The sequence below is a fragment of the Marmota marmota genome, unplaced genomic scaffold (genome assembly GCF_001458135.2).
Source record: "Marmota marmota marmota unplaced genomic scaffold, marMar, whole genome shotgun sequence".
In the NCBI taxonomy this organism is placed as follows: domain Eukaryota; kingdom Metazoa; phylum Chordata; class Mammalia; order Rodentia; family Sciuridae; genus Marmota; species Marmota marmota.
Window position 1 is genome coordinate 19,225,605 of NW_026000101.1, and position 20,703 is coordinate 19,246,307.

General features: G+C 40.0%; 1 long non-coding RNA gene across 1 annotated transcript in view; it reads left to right on the forward strand.

The window, feature by feature from the left end:
* Positions 1-19,886, forward strand: part of LOC125610707 — a 97,043-nt gene extending 77,157 nt beyond the window's left edge. Inside the window, exon 3 of the long non-coding RNA XR_007340708.1 lies at positions 19,582-19,886. This is a non-coding gene — a long non-coding RNA (uncharacterized LOC125610707). The remainder of the gene's footprint in view (positions 1-19,581) is intronic.
* The last annotated feature ends 817 nt before the right edge of the window (positions 19,887-20,703 follow it).

Genomic DNA, 20,703 nt, shown 5'->3' on the forward strand with positions numbered 1-20,703 from the left:
GGTAGAGAGAGAGGAGGGGAGGGGAGGGGAGAGGTGGGGAGGGGGGAGGGTGGAGGATGGGAAAGGCAGCGGAGCACAACAGACACTAGGATGGCAATTTGTAAATCAATGGATGTGTAACTGATGTGATTCTGCAATCTGTGTATGGGGTGAAGGTGGGAGTTCATAACCCACTTGAATCAAAGTGTCAAATATGATATGCCAAGAAATTTGTAACGTTTTGAACAACCCACAATAAAAAATTAAAAAAAAAAAAAAGACTTAAATATATCTTTAAGTGAACCATCAGGGAGTCAGTGTCTCTTGCTTAGAGGTGAACACCATGCCTTACCCTACCTGAGGACAATGTTTTTATCTGATTTGTTCATATTTGTTTAAAATGAAACCATATAGATAGCATATTGGCAATAAGCATCTTAACTGTGTAATAACAGGCAAATATTGCCTTTGGTTCCTTCAGCAAAGTGGAAAGCATATCACTCCAGCTTCCAGCAGCTGTTACAGCTGTCTTGGCCCCAGCCATGCCCATATACTTCCTCTTATAATCTCTGTGAGTGGACGTGCTTGGCTCTGGGTCTCAGCTCTGATGTTTAGGATGGGGCTCTGGGAGAGTTACTAAACCTCTCAAGGTTTCCCAAACCTTAAACTTCCACTAAGGCAATAGAGAGGAACTCCAGTACCACAGCAAGAATCAGATGAGAAAAATTGTACACAGGGGTTCAATAAATAATAGTGATGCCGCGTCTGGTTCAGAACGAGGACACACAATTTGCACATATCTATCAAATTCTGACACTAATTTTGAGGGGGAATAGGATGGTATGTCTTTCCCCAGGGCATAGACAAGCAGAAGGATAGACAGATACATAGGTATTATAATTATACAGTTATATTTTTGGAATGGCATGTACTTTGGACTTGAGCAAGCATTGAACAAGAATCCCAGACTGTAAGGTCCTCTGGGTATAAGGAGGAGTTCCCCCCACCCAAATCTAGGTATATTGAGTTGAAGGAGAGCAGAACTAAAAATACTCTGGCTGCATCTGGATCATGGGGATCCTTTAGAGATTTGTTTTCATTTGATCACATTCCAGTCATAATGATGTTGAACACGGATTTTGTATCCTAGGATGTGAGTTCTCAGATAAACTCTTCTCACCATCAGGTTTTTTTTTAAAATTTATTTATTTATTTACTTACTTACTTTAAGAAATTTCCCTCCAGGTTTATAAATTTCAATTGGTCACACAAACTATACACATTTTCCACATCAATCAAAACCATGATAAAGAAGATTGTCTATAAAAGAAGTTGGAGGTAAGGATGGGTGGGACAGGGTTCTTTTAAATTGTTTATTTCATTTTTTAAAAATATAAAACATTGGGAATTATGTAGGAAGCCATTAATTTCATGTGCTTCTGAATGCCATTTAACAGATAATCTAAAACATGTGGGAATCTTATCTAGAACAAGCCAACACTATTTAATGATTTTGGTGCTTTTAAATAAATGAAAAGAGGAACTAAAAGAAGAGATGAAAGTATATAGTAAAGTATGCCTCAACTCTCAAACCAGCAGAATTATGAAATTTTGACTAATGGAGTGTTCACTTTGTGCCAATAACAATACTCTTTTGGTTAATACACCATTCCCATTTCCCAATTATCTGATTCCATCTAGCTTCAATATATGTTTGCAACCCTAAAATTTCCTTGCTTTGCTTGCTTCCTTCCTTTCTCCCTCCCTCCCTTCCTTCTTTCCTTCCCCCCCAGTGCTGGGAATTGAACGCAGGACCTAGCATATGCTCAGCAAATGTTCTACCTCTGAGTTACATCCCCAGCTCCACATCTAGCTTCAATATATGTATATGTAAATTAATTTTCAATGACACTTTGAAATTTATGTGTGCGGTCCCACAGAAACCAAAAACAAAACCGAACAAGCAAACAACAACAACTAAACTACCACTATTCATGAGGACTGGCTCCTAGTAGACACCATTTGTCATTTGTGTCTGAAAATGGACTCTCTCAGACAAGTGCAGATGAGTGAGGTCATTTTATATGGAACAACAATGGTATCTGCAGCTGGTCTAGGTAGGACAGAACTGAATAAGTGTGTGGAGAGAGAGGGTGGGAGTTGTGGGGTGGGGAGTGGGGAGTAAGGGCTGACCTGCACTATTAAAGTCCACCGGTTAGTTCTGGGGGAACTGAGAATGACTGAATGTCTAGGAGGGGCCCTGTGGTGGAGATTTTTAGGGGCCAAGTTGAGTAAGTCACACTTGATCAGAAAGGAGCACCGTCAGCTCTTGAATGATGGGAATGACATAGCAGAAACAGCCATCAGTGGCAGAATTGAATTTTCTTTCCTTCGTGGTTAGTTAAGACATTTAGAAAGTCTCCAGAGTGGATCTCATATGGTGAGGACTTCCTATATTTCTAGATTCTGTTTAACAGATAAACGGATTTATACTTGCTAACAGATTCTTTTTACCTGCCTTGTCAGCCTTTTGCCTTTGGGAACATCTAAGACTACAACTATGAGCTGAAGTCACCTTATCAATTATATATTTGTGCCATTTCATTTTTGGGTGAGGCCACTGAGACCCTAGACCTGTATAAGACTCCAGCTCATTCTTTGACTCCCATTTAATTCTTTGGTGGAAGGCCCTGGGCTCCCTGTTTTTCTTTCTTGGATACTGTTTCCGTTATAATTTTGGGTGATCTCAATGCCCAGGAGGACAATGTGTCCAATTTGTGGCCCATCAATTTGTTGACCCCATCTTCTCCCATGATCTTGCTCCTCACCCTGTCTCAGCTACTCATATCACAACTGAGATAGCACCAGGGACCATCATTTGATCCACTTCACAAGCTCAGTGTCAACATTTCAGTCTTTGGAGTCCACCTCCTGTTTTTCTAGCAAATTCCCTTTAATCTCTCAATTTTAGAAATGTATCAGGCTAATTGCCCTGACTGCCCCTCACTCCCTCCCATGTGCCCTTTTCTTCACTTGGTTTAGATTCATGATCCATCACTGAGACAGACACATTTACCTTTGCTCCTTCTGTTGTCATATCAGCAGCTGACAGATATGTGTGCTTGATGGATTGATGTCTATCTCCCTCTTCTGGGACTCTAAGCCTCTCAAGGACAGTACTTTGTTTTTTTGTTCCTTGTTGAAGCCCAAGGACCTAGAATATCATTGGCATATAGTTGGTGCTCAGTAAATATTAGTTGAATGAATGAATAAATAAGTCAGTGAAGATGAGAGTAGTTTTAGAGGGGTTAAATTATGTTTCTGCTGGTGAGAAGTTGGATGCTTCTGTTTTGATTTTTCTAATGTAAGATAGTTTCTATTTTTCTTCACCCCCCTCTCTTCTCACCAAAGGGAAAGGTTTGTTTTGAGGAACATTCCTTGTATCTCCCTCTTGAAGAAATACTTGCAGGGAAGCCTAAGAATTACTGTCCTTGCTCTTCAAAATTTGCAGAGGTAGAGTAGGGAGTAGGAAGGAAAGGACACTTTAAGTGCTAACTATAAAGCCATTGCCTCAGCTCACCATGACTTCATGGTTACATCTCGGAAAGAGACTTATTAGCAAATGTAAGCTGTTGCTTTAAGTAACAATTTCTTGGCATGATTCAATAGGGAACTGAGATATGTGTTAGGAGCTTGGGAAAGAGGCTCAGACAGAGGTAGAAATTTGGGGGCTGCCACTATAGTCCTGTCTTAGAGCCATAGATGGATATGAAACCTAGGGGAAAACAAATGGAGAGAGGAGCCGTGGCAGAATCCAGAACGTGAGTCCAATGTTACCAGAGAGCTCTGGTGCTATAAAAACCTGACAAGGTAACTTATGTGATGATGAAACAAAGCAGGCATGTTCCTGTGCAGCACGCCCTGGTGCAGATGAGGCTTCAGAACTACAATGCTTTGAGTTTGGGAATGTATGTAGGCTCGTGATAATTGGTGTAGTTGATAGGAATCAATTTACTACAACACAAAATGAGAATTGTGATGTTGGAGGGTTAAGTGCATTTGATGGAAGAGTGGCAGAGTAGAAAAGACCAGCCGGTGCTGTTACAGCCTCTTGATCTAGCTCCAGTCATGACATTAATTGCCCTGTTACATCACTGTTACATCTGGCTCTTAGTGCCTCTGGGCCTTAGTTTCTTTCTTTCTTTCTTTTAAGTTTCTTTATATTTGAAATAAAAAAAAAGGATACCATATTGGAGAGACCAAGACGGCAAGACACAACACAGGCAGCACGTCAGAATTGGGGATTGTCCCCCCTAAGATCACATCAGACTGGATTTTCTTATAAATTTATATTGTAACCTGAACACAAATCACATGGATTGATTTAGTAGTTGAAGCTATCGAAAGTAAAGCTCCATCAAATCCCCCTGATTGGTAGGGATAAAGTTAAACAAGAGAAACCTGGGACTACATGATTTCCAAATTGCTCAATTCTTGCAATTCTATTCAGAGTTTCAGTAAATCAGTGTATGATTGTTATCTTTGATCACTGCAGTTGATTAAGAGGTGCAGGAAAAACAATCCATCACAAAGACCTATATTTGAGTAGTAAAGAAGCTTTTACACATGACAAATCCCAGCAAAATCAGTCCAGTGGACATGAAGATGTCTTTGGTAAGCTTGAGTGACTTTCCAATCCTCACCAACTGCACACAGGTGCCAACTGAGACACACTCATTCAGGTATGGATTTGCTGGAGCATTCTGTGCAAGGCTCAGTGGTGCACTCCCTCACAATGAACACTCAGCTGGCTTGGTTATTGGATTCCAAGGGGATGATAATTACAAGCCCAGGAGCCGTCTATAGAAATTCCCCTGCCATCTATAAGTTTCAGAGTCAAAGATGAATACACAGGGAGCAAAGTGTTCCCATGAAGTAGTTTCTCTTTGTAATGACTACTTGGATGGAGAAATATAGTGAACACCTGGAAGTGCTTGTGGCAGAAAGAACCCAAGAACTAATGTATTAACAACAAATAACGAACTGCCTGCTCTAAAGTAAGTAATGCCATATTGAAATATGATGCCAATAATAAAGGCTGGTTTGTTTAGTTTATGCATTTCTATTTAGCTTGTTTCTCTGAAGTGTTCTTTTTTGAGACCTAATTGCTGAAGCCATGGAAATGACTATTTTACATCTTTTGAAAAAAAAATCCTGTGTTCTGATTTCAAGGATTTTTAAGGGTCACATCTCATTTGCAGCAGAAATTTGGCAACTCAGTTCCTTTATCAGAAGTTGCTGTGCATCAAAGTTGGAAGGTAGAAGAGAAATCTGTACCTGTCATGGCAAGGGAAGGATTTGAGTTCAGCAATGAATCTTGGGCAGCTGTGTGTGAATCTTCCAAGGAAGTGCCCAGGCTCTGGAGAGGTGGAACTGGGCCCTCCTTGGAAGTTGCAGGAGATGCTCAGGCAGGTAGAGGCTTCCAACCCTGGCAATGGAGAGAAGCAAGTATGACATGACATGTTTCAGAGCTTGGGCTCTGGAGTAAGTCAGAACTCTGCCATTTTCTAACTTTATAACCCTTGGGCAAGTCACTTCATGAGCTGTTTCTTTATCCCATGAAATAGGGATAAAAGCTATACCTACTTAATGGGAGTGTCATTCATAGTAAATGAGTAAATATGTGCCATACCTCTTAGTGATTGCCTGGCACCAATGAAGAATTTACTGGATATTATTTTTATTTTTTAAAAATGAATGAATAGACCAGGATCTTTGTTTTAACCTTCTGCCAAATCAGGGAAGCAAGTAGGCAGCAGGTTCTTGGCAGAGAGAGTGTCTGTCATATCCTCAGGCTTAGTGCCTAGGCAAGGCCTGCCCACCAGCCCCTCAACTGATTGTTACCATTATCTCCAGAACCAAAGTTGTCTGTCCTCTGTCCTGCTTTACAATCCTGTTGGGTGAGCTAGGATTGCCCAGTGTAAGCCAGGCCTGGGCCCCCACCCTTATGTGGTTACTGTCGAAAATGTAGATTTCCCTTGCACAGAACTTCTCAATCCTGATTGCACATTACCAACCCCTGGGGGCTTTAATAATACCTGGTCCTCACCTCTCAGACATTCTGTTATAATTACTTATGGAGGAGATTGAGGCATTGGTATTTAAAAAAATCTACTGGTTCTTACTTTTTTTTTTTTTAAAACTAATGTGCAGACAGCTTGGAAAACTGCAGACTAGCAGTCTAATAAGCATTATTTTAATGCAATGGAATCAGAAAACATCTAGTAGCACAATACTTGGAAAAACCATAATTCTTTAATGACCAATTGGAGTGATTGTTTTTTCTTCTGTTTGATCTCTTTCCAGTCTTTAAAATTGCTGACTTTTCTCTCTTCCTTTTGAAATCCTCTCCTTCATGGACTTCTTTACTTCCTTGCTCCTGGTTCTCTCTTGTCTTTTTTCAGCTCTGCATCCTTCATCTACACTTTGGACATTGAAAGTTTCCTGGGGTCTATTCTCAGCATGCTCTTTACTCATTCTGAGCCCTCTTTGATTTAGCTCCAGTTCCCAAGCTTCCACCACCACCCATATGCCCATGATCTCCAAGCTTGGAGTTTTAAGTTTTAGGCCTCCATCTAACTTGGGATCCAGTCATGGTATGTAATGTAATGCCAGGTATGTAATGCCAGTCAGTGACCTGCATTATTTCTGGGCTACCTCAGCTGTAGCTGGTGACAGTCTTTTTACTTATCCCTAATCACTGGCCATTCCTAATTTTATCGCTTTCTTTACATTCTGTGTTCGTCTCATTTCTCCTTATTTCCAGTGGACCACCTCACTCCACCAGGACTCCTTTCTAATGAACAGGTTCTAAAGTATGACACTGCTTTCAACTGTCATGAAACTTGCCAAATAAAGGCTTGTCTCTACCCGTTTCATATTCTGCAAGAGGAAGAACCATGCCTTCCACTTTCTGAGGCCAACCTCTCCTTTTGGATCTCATACTTCTGCCTCCTTTCATATAGATATTGAATGAATCTTCTTAATTACCCCATTTATGCTGGGCATTGTACTAGACGGTAACATAGCAGTGTATATAAAGGAACGAGTCTCATTCTTGTGAAGCTCATGGTTTGGTGGAGGAAGACAGAAAATGGAGACTGAAAAACAACTATATGATATATCAGGTGGTGATGAGTGCTAGAAAGAAAATAAGGCCAAGTAGGGAGTGACAGCGACGGGGACTGCTGTTTCCTACAGTGTGGTCAGAATGCTGAACAAAGTAAAAGGCATGTAGGGGCAGAGAGGGTGGGAGGTACACAGGTGAGGGCATGTTTGGCAGAGAGGTAGATGATAAAGTAAACAAAAGAGCTGGGCATGACTTTGGATGCCGTGGTAAGGACTTAGATTTTATTTTGAGGGGATATGAGGAGCACTGGAGGGTCGAGTAAAGGAACAACACGCTCTGACTTCTGTTTGGAAAGAAATGTTCTATTGCTGCATGTAAAAGGCTGCAGGAGAGGTAATTGTAAAGCCCAAATTACCAATACAGGGGTTAAGTTCTGCATGAAGGGTGAATTTGGCTTCAAATAGGGATGTAGCAATGAAATAGTGAGAAGTGGTCACTGATAATGGATTTAATTTATTTTAAAAAATATTATTTAATTTGACAAAGAATGTTATGTTTTTATTGTATACAACATGGTGTTTTAAAATAATATATATTGTGAAATGGTTAAATTTAGATAATTAACAAATGCATTACTTCATGTAGCTATCATTCCTGTGGTGCAAGCACATAACATCCACTGTCTACATTTTTCAGGAATACAATATATCATCATGAACTATAGTCGCTTTACTGTGCAATAGGCCTCTTTGAAATTGATTCTTCTTATCTGTTGGATATATTTTAGAATTAGATCTTATAGGATTTGCTCTTGGATTAGCTCTTGGATGTGTGATGTGAATGAAAGAAAGGGATCAAAGATGCCTTGTAGATTTTTGGCCTGAGCCATTGTAAGAATAGAATTGCTTATTAAGAAAAACTTGGGGAAAAGTAGCTTATGGAGGAAAAAAAATCATGATTTAGGACATGTTATTTTAAGAAGATTATTAGCTATCCAAGGGGAGATGTCAGGCTTTTGGATATAAAAATTTAGAGTTCAAGGAGGGGTTCCAGATGCATTATGTAAACCTGAGTGTTATTAGTATATAGATTGTATATCTAAGCCATGAGAGTATAAGAGCTCCCTTTGGATAGTGAATATGGATGCAGAAGAGATCTGAGGGGAGAGACAGAAGGGCGGGGGGAGAAAAGGATTTTGAGGAGTAGTTGGGATCAAGATGGGGTGGTATTCCAGAAGCCAAATGAGGAAGGTGTCTTCCCTAGAAGGGAGTGAGCATCATATTGAATACTGCTGCTGGGCACGTAAGATGGGGTTGATACTTAAATCAACCACTGGATGGAGCAATTTAGAAATTATTGGTGGTCTTAACAGGAGCAATTTTGGTCAAGTGCAGAGGACAAAAAGCCTGTTTAGGGTGTGTCCTGAGGACACTGGGACAGGAGGAAGTGAAGCAAGTATGGGCAAGTGTTTCAAAATTTCAAAGATTTTCACTGAAGGGGAAGAGAGAAATGAGGGTGTTACTGGAGGAGTTGTCAGCTTTTTAACTTAATTTAGGAGAGATAGCCAAAGGAAAGACCCAGTGGTAAAGAAAAAGTTGGTGGGCCTTACCCCATCAACTGTCTCCTCCGTGATACTCTATATCTTCAGTCTGTCTTTTGGTTCTAGCTTTCCCCCCTCAGTTTACAAATACGTGTAATCTTCCTTCATTTTATTAAGTGGAATCTCAAAATCTTTGGAGTCCTACCATCCTGAGTTTAGATTTGGTTTTTGCTGCTGTGTAACTCAGTCTCTTTGAGCCCCTGTGTTTTCATCTGTGAAACAAGGAAAACAACCTAAAAAGGATGGCATGAAAATTAAGGGAGATAATGAACAAAAGGAATGTGGTTCCTGGTTTTTAATGGAGTGCCTATCTTACTGCATTTGCACAGATGTCTTATGAACCGGTAGTGACCAATGACCCACAGAGCTGCCCTAGCTGGGTGACCAGCCCCTTCAAGGCAACTCAATTCTGATAATGCCAGTTTCCTTTAAGTTTCCTTCAATGGCTCCTCTCTGCTGGACTTGCCTTAAAACCTTTTTTTTTTTTTTTACTCCTAAATATGGATTGTCATTGTTGGTTCTTTGGTTTGCTTATCTAAATTTGGTGCTCTAGATAGGCCATAAGTTTCAGGTGGTCACAAATCCTTGAAATTATATTCAAGATTGGGTGTGAAAAACCAGCCTCTACCTCAGAGCAAAGCCTGTCCAAGGAAGGGACATCACCTTTGTCCTTGGAAAGACCCACAGAGCACTCTTAGGCACATTCCCACCCTGCTAAGTTGTTTATCTACAAATAACAGGAGAGATCTGCTGCGCCAGGTGTCCCTGACTCAGTCAGGCTAGATGAGGATCCATAGCAACCCCCTTCCCAGTAGTTTATGATGGTTGATAACGTGTTGTGAAACCATGTGGTTCAGCATGAACACCCCTCTTGGCTTAAACCAATCAGTTCAAACGAATCCCCCTCTTGTAGTAACCAATCACCCCTACCCAACTTGTTCCCGCCAGTGAATGTGCCAATCATGTTTTAGAGTTGTTATTTGATTTTCCGGCGGTGTGTGATGATTTGCTAAGGGATGCTATGAAGTATGTGGGGGTCCCTGCCTTCTCCAAAGAATGTATAAAACTGCTGCAAGCCCTGGGCTCGGGGCCTCTCAGCATCACCAGTTGCTGTGTGCGCGCGGAGAACCGAGCTAGCTCGCAATAAACACCTCTTTGCTGTTTACATCGATTTTGGTCTCTGGTGGTCTTTTGGGGGTCCCGAATTTGAGCATAACAGGTGCTGCTGTGTATTTTCTGGGAGAGGGTCCATGTTTTCATGCATATTCTCCACCAACTCCCCAAAGGTAGCTCAAGAATAAAGAACAAAGTTAATCCAAGTGATTCATTATCATAAGCCTTGGGGGCTTTGCCTGTTCTGCCCTGTATACTTGGAGTTACTTTCTTCCTTTTGGTGGGAGGAGTAACTTTCCAAATCTATCTGAAATGAAAGTTATCCTCTTTGGGGCAGAAACATGTCAGTACTTCCTGTGTCACCCTTTACATCCTCTCTTTTATTTTATTTTATTTTTTTTACCATGTGCTAAGAAATTTAATCCTGAAAACAATACTCCAAGGTCAATGCTATTATGATCCCACTTCACAGTACATCCTCTCTATTATTATATTTAACTAGCACACATATGTGAATATGTGTGCTAGTTAAATATAAAATATCATGATTTGCTGTTTATCCAGCAGGAGTATGTGTTTCTGGATGGGGTAAATGAATCTTGGTTATGTTACCAAGTCCCCAGCAGAGTGCCTAGGATGTGGTAGGTGCTCCGTAAATATTGGTTGGAAACCTGACTACATTTTACATTCCTCAATTACCAATGCATAGAAGAAATAGCAATATTGCCAGATCATGCTGCATTTATAAGTATTTAGCATATTACCAGGGTAGTTTATGAATATGTATATCAAAAGTGGCTATTGAGACAGAAATTCCTGAGGGAAATATAAAAATATCACCTATTTCTTTCATTAAAAAATATAAAATCTGAATTTTCTACTATTATTAGACTGCAATAAATATTCATCCTTTATCCCTCTAGGGGGGTCCCAAGCTATCTGCAAGCAAAATGAGCGATGAATGTGCCCAGTATATCATTCTGATTGCTTTTACCCTGTAGTCAGAATGAAGATCATAGTTGATTTGCTTCTTCCAACACTTTCGAGATTCAAATAACTTTAGATTTTTAATCCCCAAGACTAGAGGAAGACAAGGTAAAACTGTTCATATACCACATTATGTTTAGGAAAAAAATCCCTGTGAAGAAGGTAATAGCCACTTCTTGAGAACAAAAGGCTCCACCAACTCCCCTAAGTGCAAAGCCCAGGAGCTCTCTGAACTAACAATGCTGCTAGGGCTCATACCAACTAAATTGCAAATCCCTGCAGGCTAAGAACTGGACCTGTTTAACTCACCCAGAGAGGCCCCAGTTCCTGTACTAAGTGTCTCAAGTTAGGAGAGACCATCAATCTCAACCAGCAAAGTGCCTGGTCAGTAAAGGCTGGTGCCAGAGACATCACAGGCAGATCTTCCACTCCTATAATTAACTCTCCTTTCTCCACCTCTGATAACATCCCTGACCCCATCTTAACAGCGGCCCTAAGGGAGCCTGGGTTAGGGAAATGTGCCTGGCTTGGTACAATCCATTATAGCCAGGAAAACAATACAAATAATACCCTGTTGACTGTGTGTAGAGGACAGAAGTGACAACTGAAGGTGTAGTCATTAAGATTGGGTTCTGCCTGTCTAATGAACTGTTTAAACTTATAACCTAAACAAGTTGCTGATGACAGCAACTTGGAATTGTCCTGCTCGAAGTTACCAGAGTGTGTTTATACACACACACACACACACACACACACACACTTTTTAACAAGAGCAAGACATAACAAATTTATTTATTCAAAGTTTTATATGCATGGAGCCTTCAGAAAGGAAGACCCCCAAGACCCAGGACAAACTGTTAATGCCTAGTCAGTAGAGAATAAACAGCCATGGAAACCTGGTGAGACAAAAGGGTGTGATCTAATGGTAATGAATTGAGGTGGACCCAGCCAATTCTGTCCAGATTTTTCTTGGTCCTTCTGTGTAGCCTTTCTTCCTTGTAAGTATAGGACAGAATTCTTCTGGGATCAAGAGAGAAAGGAGAGAGTAGACTTTCTAGGTTTTATAGCTTACTTTGGGGTTAGAGGGGTTCTATTTTCTTTGACCTCCCTTGTGGAAGAGAGGGACTGTGACTCACTTTGGGGGGGGGGAGGGGATGGATTCTGGAGAGACTTGACTTCTGAGACCTTCCAGTCTTTTTTAGTTCAAAGTACTTGGCACACCAAAGTGCCATACTTTGGGGTATTGTCTTCTTCTAGCTGTACGAATATAATAAGGCAAACATGAGCTCTCCTTAACTGACTCCAGGGTGTGACTTCCTGACCTTAGCCACAGACTGCCACTTATCCTGTCCTTTTCTTACCATCCACAAGTATATTTTATTGATTGGGATGAAAAATAGGCAAGAAGGGGAGTGTATTGATACGAATCCACTGCTATTGCTGAAGAACCAATTTAAGTATCAATCCTAACAGGTCACATAGTGGTGTGCCCATTTTTTCAGGTGTTATGTTTTTAATATAACACAGTTAGGATTTCAGCTCAAAAGGTATAGAGATGGAGCAATCCACGGGATTATAGGATTTGGGCATGACTATCAGAAGGTTGAGAGTAAAGAATATCTGCCAAAGAAGAAAATGCAGGCATTTGAGTGAAGTAGCAGCAAGCTTACCACTCAGGCAACCTGTTAATAAAGTAAATCAGTGTGATTTAGTTAAGTCTTTTCACTCCCACCCCTTGATTCAAAAAACAAAACAAAACAACAACAACAAAAAAACTTAAATCAATTGCTAGTAGGCACCCAGTTTAGCAAAACAGCAGGAAATTGCTTTAGAAAGGTGTACTTCATCTTAGGGAATGTGTTTTAAAATCTGAAGCAAAAAGACCATGCAGTTTTTCCTTCCATAACAAAGAATATAATGGCTGCATTTGTGATGAGGCAGAACCAAGGTCGCCTTGCCTATAGGCAAGTTTTGAAAGTTCAGAGGAAAACCTATACATTGAAGTTGTAAGCTGTGAGGTTGAAACTGCAAGTGATTTGTAGCTTACTGCAGGCACTCCAAGCAGCCAGCCCCTACCAGGGGACCAAGGGACCTTCCCTGTTGTACAGATGGAGAGACCGAAGCATGGAGTTTAAAGATAGGCTCAGAGCCATGCCATGTCATGATGGTGATTCCTGGTGGGGGTGGGATGGGGTAGGGGAGGAAGAACAACCTCTTTCCAGCAGATAATGGTATAAACTCAAAGTAATTCATCTGAAGAAATGAAAGCACCCCTAACAACCAAACAGAAGATCTCAAGAGTAGGTGGGAATCAGGATAACTAGTAAGCAAATAAACCTAGACCCAGGACTTCTTTCAATGAGCTTTGCACAGCTGTTTCATTCTGTGTAAATCTCTTGTTATATAATCCTTTTCATTTGCTCATCAGAAATAGGTCTAGTCCAGATGTTAGGGGACAGAATTCTCATCAAACAAGCTGTCCTAGCTTTTGCCTTAACAATACAATCTAAAAGGAAGATAAGTGACAAACAAGCTGTCCTAGCTTTTGCCTTAACAATACAATCTAAAAGGAAGCTAAGTGACAAACAAAGCCAACCCCAACCTCCAAACCCCAAACCCAAACCTAACGATGAAAAGAAAAGAAAAGAAAAAAAAAAGAATCTCAACCAACCATTCACAAATAATGGAGAATATTTTCTAAAGCAATTAACTAGCCTGTCACTTTCTGGTCTCTCTGGCTCAGATTTTGGAGAGCTTAAAAAAAAAAAATTGTGCTGAACAGGGAACAAGGAGCTACTCTGGCTTAATTAGGTATTGCTGATTGTTTTGCCTGATTTAACTTTTTTCTACCTCATTGCCCCTTGCTAGTGACATTGTGGGCTTCACTGAGTTTTCTAGTGCTAGCACACGGCATCAGGTAGGGGATTTCCTGAACATACTCTATGTCACCTTTGATGAAATTACAGATCATTATGTCTACAAAGTGGAGACTGTTGCAGCTGAGTGTGACTATGCGGGAACTCCCTTAGACATGCAATAATATTGAATTTTAGTGGGAACAAAGCTAGGAATTAATGGAAGCTAATTATTTGCACGAAAAGCCCAACTTTCCTCAGTTGTAAGCACCTAGAAAACAAATCTTAGTAGCCTCATTTTTTTTTTTTTTTATATAGAGTCTCACTGTGTTGCCTAGGGTGGTTTCAACTCGTGGGCTCAAGTGATCCTCCTGTTTCAGCCTCCTGAGTAGCTAGGACTACAGGTATGCACAACTAAGAACCATTTGTGTTCAATATGGGAAACAAATTGGCTTTATCCTTTTATTTTTGTGGTCAGATTCTAAGGCATTCGCTCATTGACCTTTAATGCCCCTCTGGCCTGTTTGTTGATTAAGTACTATGTGCTAACTGATTGTGCAACTAGAGCACCCCCATTTATTCACATTGGTATTTTCCCGTTCCTCATGACCAGTGAGGAAAGGAAGTAAATTTTGAAAGATTAGGTAGTGAATATGGGATAATAATTAGATCAAATCATTCTATCAATAATCACGACAATTTCTAAATTGTATAAATTGAGAATGGAACAACAAAATGTTCCATTACCCAACAGGCAAATTGAAAATAGTCTTAGAAAATATTTACAGTTCTTTTTTTCAGTGCATATTTATTGAGAACCCCATATGTGCCAGGCCCTGTGTTAGCAGTAGAGCTCCCAAACTTAAGAGGCTGAAATGATAGGATCTGTGTCCTCAGGGGGCTTTCAGCCTGGTGCAGTAATAAGTAGAAGGACTGAGATCGATAATCACTTGAAGAAGGAATGGTGCTTCTCCCAGTTCACCTTCGTTACTGGACCTACTGCCCATGCAGACCATTGCATGAGTCACTGCAATTCACACAATTCCTTTTCTTTCTGTTAGTGAAAAATACTGTGCTGATGAAACTATTGTGCTGCTAGAATTTCTTGTCTTTCATTACTGAAAGACACTGTATCATGAAATTAAAATTGCTATCATACAGGACAATGAATTAAACAACCATATTTTCCTTACAGTTCACTTGTATTTCTTTGGGCTTTTCTTCCCTGTGCCTCTAATTCAGAACCATTGAACAGATGTTTAGACCCAAATGTGCTCCCAGCAAAAGATGAAAACTTTTAACAAATCTCGCTGTTAATGAGTAAATAGGACACTAAATACATAGTAGGTAGGGATTCTGATTTTTTTCAGTAATCCCTAGATTTAAAGGATTTTTCTTTATTCACTCAGGGTAGGCTCATTATGCAGAAATGTGGGTGAGGGTCATAACATTATCTCTGAAGGCCGTTGTTGAAGGAATACAGAGAGAAAGCTGAAATAATCCTTTGGCTAAATTTGAAGTAAATTTTGCTTGGAGTTGATAAAAATGGATTAAGTACTTAGGCATCTGGGACTTGATTGGGACCAAGGTTCTGCTTTGTTGTGCTTTATGAAAGTACTGATTAACTTGTGTTTTGGTCAAAGTATGCTATGATGCTAAATCTTCATCCTTTAGTGTTGTCTGTTTTATTGTTGGTGCACAATGGGGTTCTGTGTCAGTGTGAACTTTTATGCTTCAGTCTGTATCCCTGCTGCACTAGACAACAATGGCTGTCAGCAGAGTCCAGAGTGGTGCACCCGCATCAAGGGTAGCTAATAAAAATATATATTTTTCTTTCATACAGTTACTAATAAGAATTGAAAAATTAATTATTCACCTATGAGTATGGCCAGTGTAATTATTTGGAATGGTATTTTCAGGGCTCTCAAGTTATGCATTATCTCCTAGCTTGCTAGATAGAGCTGGAAAACTAATACTAACACCACCATGTATCAGATGCTTAGTCACATGCCAGGCATTGTGCTAAGGGCTTGATGTGGACCACTGATTAATGTACCTGTCAACATTCCTATGACCCAGATATCATCATAATCTCCATTTCCTGGATGAGAACACCAAGGCTCCATACTTGCTCAAGGTCACACCTACTAAATGCAGAACCAAGACCCAAAGTTGTCAGACTCAAGAACTCATGTTGCTGGCTACTCAGACTGCTGCTTCTCATGGTGGGCAGGGAATTTAGAGATTTACTCAACTGAAGAGGGACTGAAGCCCAGGAAATTTAAGTGACTTAGTAAAGTATTTAGTGACATATTTATGCGTACAGCCAAGATTTCCTGGGCTCATGGCCTTTTTGGTCATAGTAAAATAGAAGTGTTGGGCTGTAGGGGCACCTGTAGCTTTCTCTTTATCAATGTGCAAAACCCTAGAGTTATTCTTGACTCTTTCTGGCCTTTCCCTTTTATAGCCACAATAGAATGGTTGTGAGTCAGGCTCTATAGTCAGATTCCAGCTGGGGTCAAACCTCAGCCCTGCCACTTTTTTGCTGGGTGATTTTGGGTAAATTAGTCAATCTTTCTGTGCTTCAGTTCTTTTTTATCTGCAAAATAAGCATCATAATTTTGCTGACCATGTAGATTGTTTTGTAGATGAAAGGCATATAGAGTACTCATGATGCTTGACATGACATAAGTTTTCTATAAATGTTATTCACACCTTTCCTTTCATTTTTCTAGATCTGACCTTTATCTTCCTACATGTGGACAAAAATAGTCCCCTAACCAGTTTCCTTGCTTCCTGTCTCTTGCATTTACTATTTTCTTTCTTTTTGTGGTACTGGAGATTGAGCCCAGGGACATTCTACCACTGAGCTATATCCCCAGCAATTTCCATTTTTTTATTTTGAGACGAGTTCTTGCTAAGTCACCCAGGCTGGCTTCAAACTTGTCATCCTCCTGCCTCAGCCTCCCAAATTGCTGGGATTACAGTCATGCACAACTGTGCCTGGCTTTTTTAAAACTATTAGGAAATGAAACCAACTTTGCTTATTCTGTTCTCTTAATCAGAAACTTAATAGCCTACATCATCATGCACAGACTCTTCAGGCTTGCAGCCAGTGCCCCACATCCCAGACTTCCTCCCCTTGACAATGAGTTTAGCTTACTGTACACTCTGAGGGAACAGTCCCCACAAGACGGCCTCACTTCTAACATCAGCTGCTAGCTTAGTGATTCCTAGGACCATCCTTATTTCAGATCAGCTGGTTACAAGTTTGGGGGTTCCCTCAACTACCCTTAGGTTCCATAATTCACTAGAATGACTTATAGAACTCAAGAGAGTATTATACCTATTATTAAAGATTTTTTTATAGCAAAAAGAGAAAAATTAAAATCAGCCAAGGGAAGAAAAAACAGGGCAGCATCCAGGAGGAATCTAACTATGGAGCTGTCAGTCATTTTTTCCCTGTTGAGTTAGAACCTAGAAAAGATTGGCAAAGCTCCATCTAGAAAGCGCTGTTGTTCTCCCTGAAGGGAGACCAGTTCCTCGTAGATGGTCAGATGACCTCCTTCTGGTCACCATGTGTGACAAAATGCACAGAACCTTGCCAACTGCAGAAGCTCACCCAAATCCATGGTGTACAGTTTTTATTGGGGCCCAATTGCATACTATTGTGTGGCTGACCTTTAGTCTCCATCCTTTCTTAGAGGTCAGGCTAATTAATCATCAATTCCTCTAGAGGTCATAAGTGATACTGTGTGACCTCAAGGCCCCATTATAAGTCACACTGTTAAACTGTTAGTAGTCACAGCCCCCTATCATGCAAGACATTGAAGGGAGACCAGTTCCTTGTAGCTGGAAGCAAAGACTGGACATCACTTTGGTTAATTCTTCATTGCACAGATTCATTTCTCATTATTCTTTTATAGGACATCTCTTGCCAAACCACCCAAACTTTCATTTAACCTGTAATATTTCCCCTTTGCTTCCAGGATGCTTAAATGTTAAGTTTAGTGATTAGTGATTATAGAGTCTGGCTCGATAGTCAGTTTTTTATAGTCTGGCTCAAGTCTTACTTGCCCCCTGAAATTTGATTCGCCTACTCAAAGTTTTCCTAATCACCCACTTTTCTAACTATTTGGGCATTTACCTTGTATGACGTTGCAGTGTGGCCTGTATTGATAGACTTCACCGATCCTTATATCTCTTTGTAGCTTAAGTATCCACTGCAAAATAATTGCTTAGATAATTCTTGTTAATCATGATGATACTTTTCGTGGTATGTCAGGTTGTTGAAATGAATTAACTAAGTTTCTCGTTGATTATAAAACAGGCATCTTTATTATCTCTATCTTACTTTTTCTGATTACTTGAGATATAATTTAGATATGTATCTTTCTAAATGAATTATTAACCCCTAAGGTAATAGAATTCAAACTGAGTTTTGGAACATTTGCAAGTGGTAAAAATGATTGGTGAGTTGACATTTGCGGTCCTCCAATAAGTCCAAAAATATTTTCCCCAAGCCGGAAGTTTTTGCTATACTGGTTTGGTGGTTATTTTTCAATAGTCTAGTTCCTATAACTCCTGGTGGGTTAGAACCTAGAAGAGATTGGCAAAACTCCATTTAGAAGCACTGTTGAAAAATAATTGATGCCTTAAATACCAGTGTTTTAATTATTTTAGTATCCCAAGATCTCAGGATTCAGTACTTAAGTGGGATAGTGTGTGTAGACAGATTTTTGTTGTTGTTGTTGTTGCTACTGGGTAGACAGAGAGGTTGCCTCATCCTTACTGAAATATGTTTTTTTAACCAAAATGTTTAAATTATTGGCTCCTTTCAGATATAGCCTCCATCTATGTTTTTATTTAGACTGTGCCTCAATTGCCATGACAACTGTGTGTGTGTGTATGTGCAGGATTGTGTCAGGAAGAGCATCTTCTACATCAAGGCAGAAATTGAGTGGGTGTGCTGAGCAGGGAGTGTCTCCCCACCCACTTACACAACAGTGCTGGAAAAGGTTGAAGACATCTTTCAGGATCACTCTTTTAACTAAGATCCCAGTCCGTTTTTCTATCCAGTACAGCATAGCACTCAGTCAAGGTCAGTGTCTAAGCATCTAAGTTCTCATTCTGCGATGTACCAGTGCTCATTATGACTTGACAAGGTTCTGATCCTGCAGGCCCTATACCCAAGTCCCACTCTGGGGAACCACTTACAAATTATACTATTCCAGGCTTCTGAGATTTTGTCACTTTTTTTTCCCCTTAAGAATGCAGCTTCTTCAAGATGTTCATTTCCTGTCTCATTTAGCTTTGAACCAGGAAATCTATTTTGCTTATAGCTTGGCATATTGAGCCACCTAATCTTCATGAACTTTCCATACCTTTGAAAACCACACTGACTCTTGAAAGCTTCTGGGTGGCTTTCCTCTAAGTACTTCTCTCACCACTCTAAATAATCCTGTGGAAATCAAAGAATCAATAGTCCATGAGTTGTTGCATTACTTTTTGTGGTTCTCGGAAGCTTTGGTCCAGAGTTCCTTTTATCAATGTGAAAGACAAATGTAAGAAATTGACTCAAACATGGCTGGTTGCCCCTAGACTCTTTATCTTGTATTGAAGCTAAATATGAGAGGGCAATACTATTTGAATATAAGAAGCATTGACTAATAGTTGTCAAGAGACAATCTGTTTACATGTAGACCAGAAAGATTTATTAGATCTGCTTATGTCCAGGTCACTCAAATTTTAGTGACTTTTGTTCCCAAAGACCCAATCCTTTGTATTTTCTACACCCTCTGCCCTACATAAACCTTCTATGTTGCAAAGGGAGGACAAGCCCTTGCCAGTCACCTTTGAAAAAAACCTACAATCTTTTACAGTTCACTCAAGTGTGCTATTATTTCCTATATTTTCAGATACGTTGTTATGTGGGGTGCCCAAGGCCAATGGCATCCTTCCTGCTGAAGAGGTAGCAAGCATAGCCCTGGACCTGGTGCTGGACCTTAGAGATTCCAACATACAACTGAAAATCTGTGCTGGCATCCACTCAGGTGAGGCAAGATAGGATGTGTGGAGAGCCCATCTGTGCCCCTGCCTGTACCTCAGGATACATCAGTTTTCAGAGGACCCAAAGTGACTCCATCTATGCAGACCAGAAACCAGTAAATACATAGTTGTAATGTTAACATATTGCTAAACATTGTTTCCCTTGGAAATGAAAGCATGGGAGCAAAATGAATTATTACACACCTTTTATTATGTGCCAAGATTAATGCCAGTCATATCATATATAGGATCTCTTTTGACCTGAAATTGAAAGGTTATAATTATAATAATAATTATGATTATTGACTTTTTTATCAATATAAACATACATACAGTAAAGTGCATAGAATCTCACCCTGTTGCTCAAGCTGGTCTCAAACTCCTGGGCTCAGGTGATCCTCCCACTCAGCCTCCTGAGTAGCTGGGACTACAGGCATATGCCACTGTGCCTGGTTCTGGATGAATTTTTATCTATGTGTTTATGCAGGAAAGCAGCACCCAGATGAAGGTAGAGAACAGTTCCTGCACCCTAAGACCCAGTCACAACCTGTGGACTCCTTTCTCCTTGCACCCATCAATGCCAGTGACCCCTGCCAGAGGTAGCCACTCATCTAACTTTTATCTCCATACATTAATTTTGATCTAAATGCATGCATTGCCCTTCCCTATATCATGTTGCATATAACTGTCGAAGATTATTATATTTTTGTTGTTTAACATTTTAAAATTTTAAATTTTTATTTAAATTTATATTTTAACTGGTACATAAAATTATATGCACTTATGAGGTACCACATGATATTTCAATATCTGTATACATTGTGAAATACTTAAATCAGGTTAAATATATCTGTCTCCTTGAACATTTGTCATTTAAAAAATATATTTTGTAGGTGGACACAATACCTTTATTTTAATGTGTTGCTGATGATCAAACCCAGTACCTCTCATATGTTAGATGAGCGCTCTATAGCTGAGCCACAAGCCCAGCC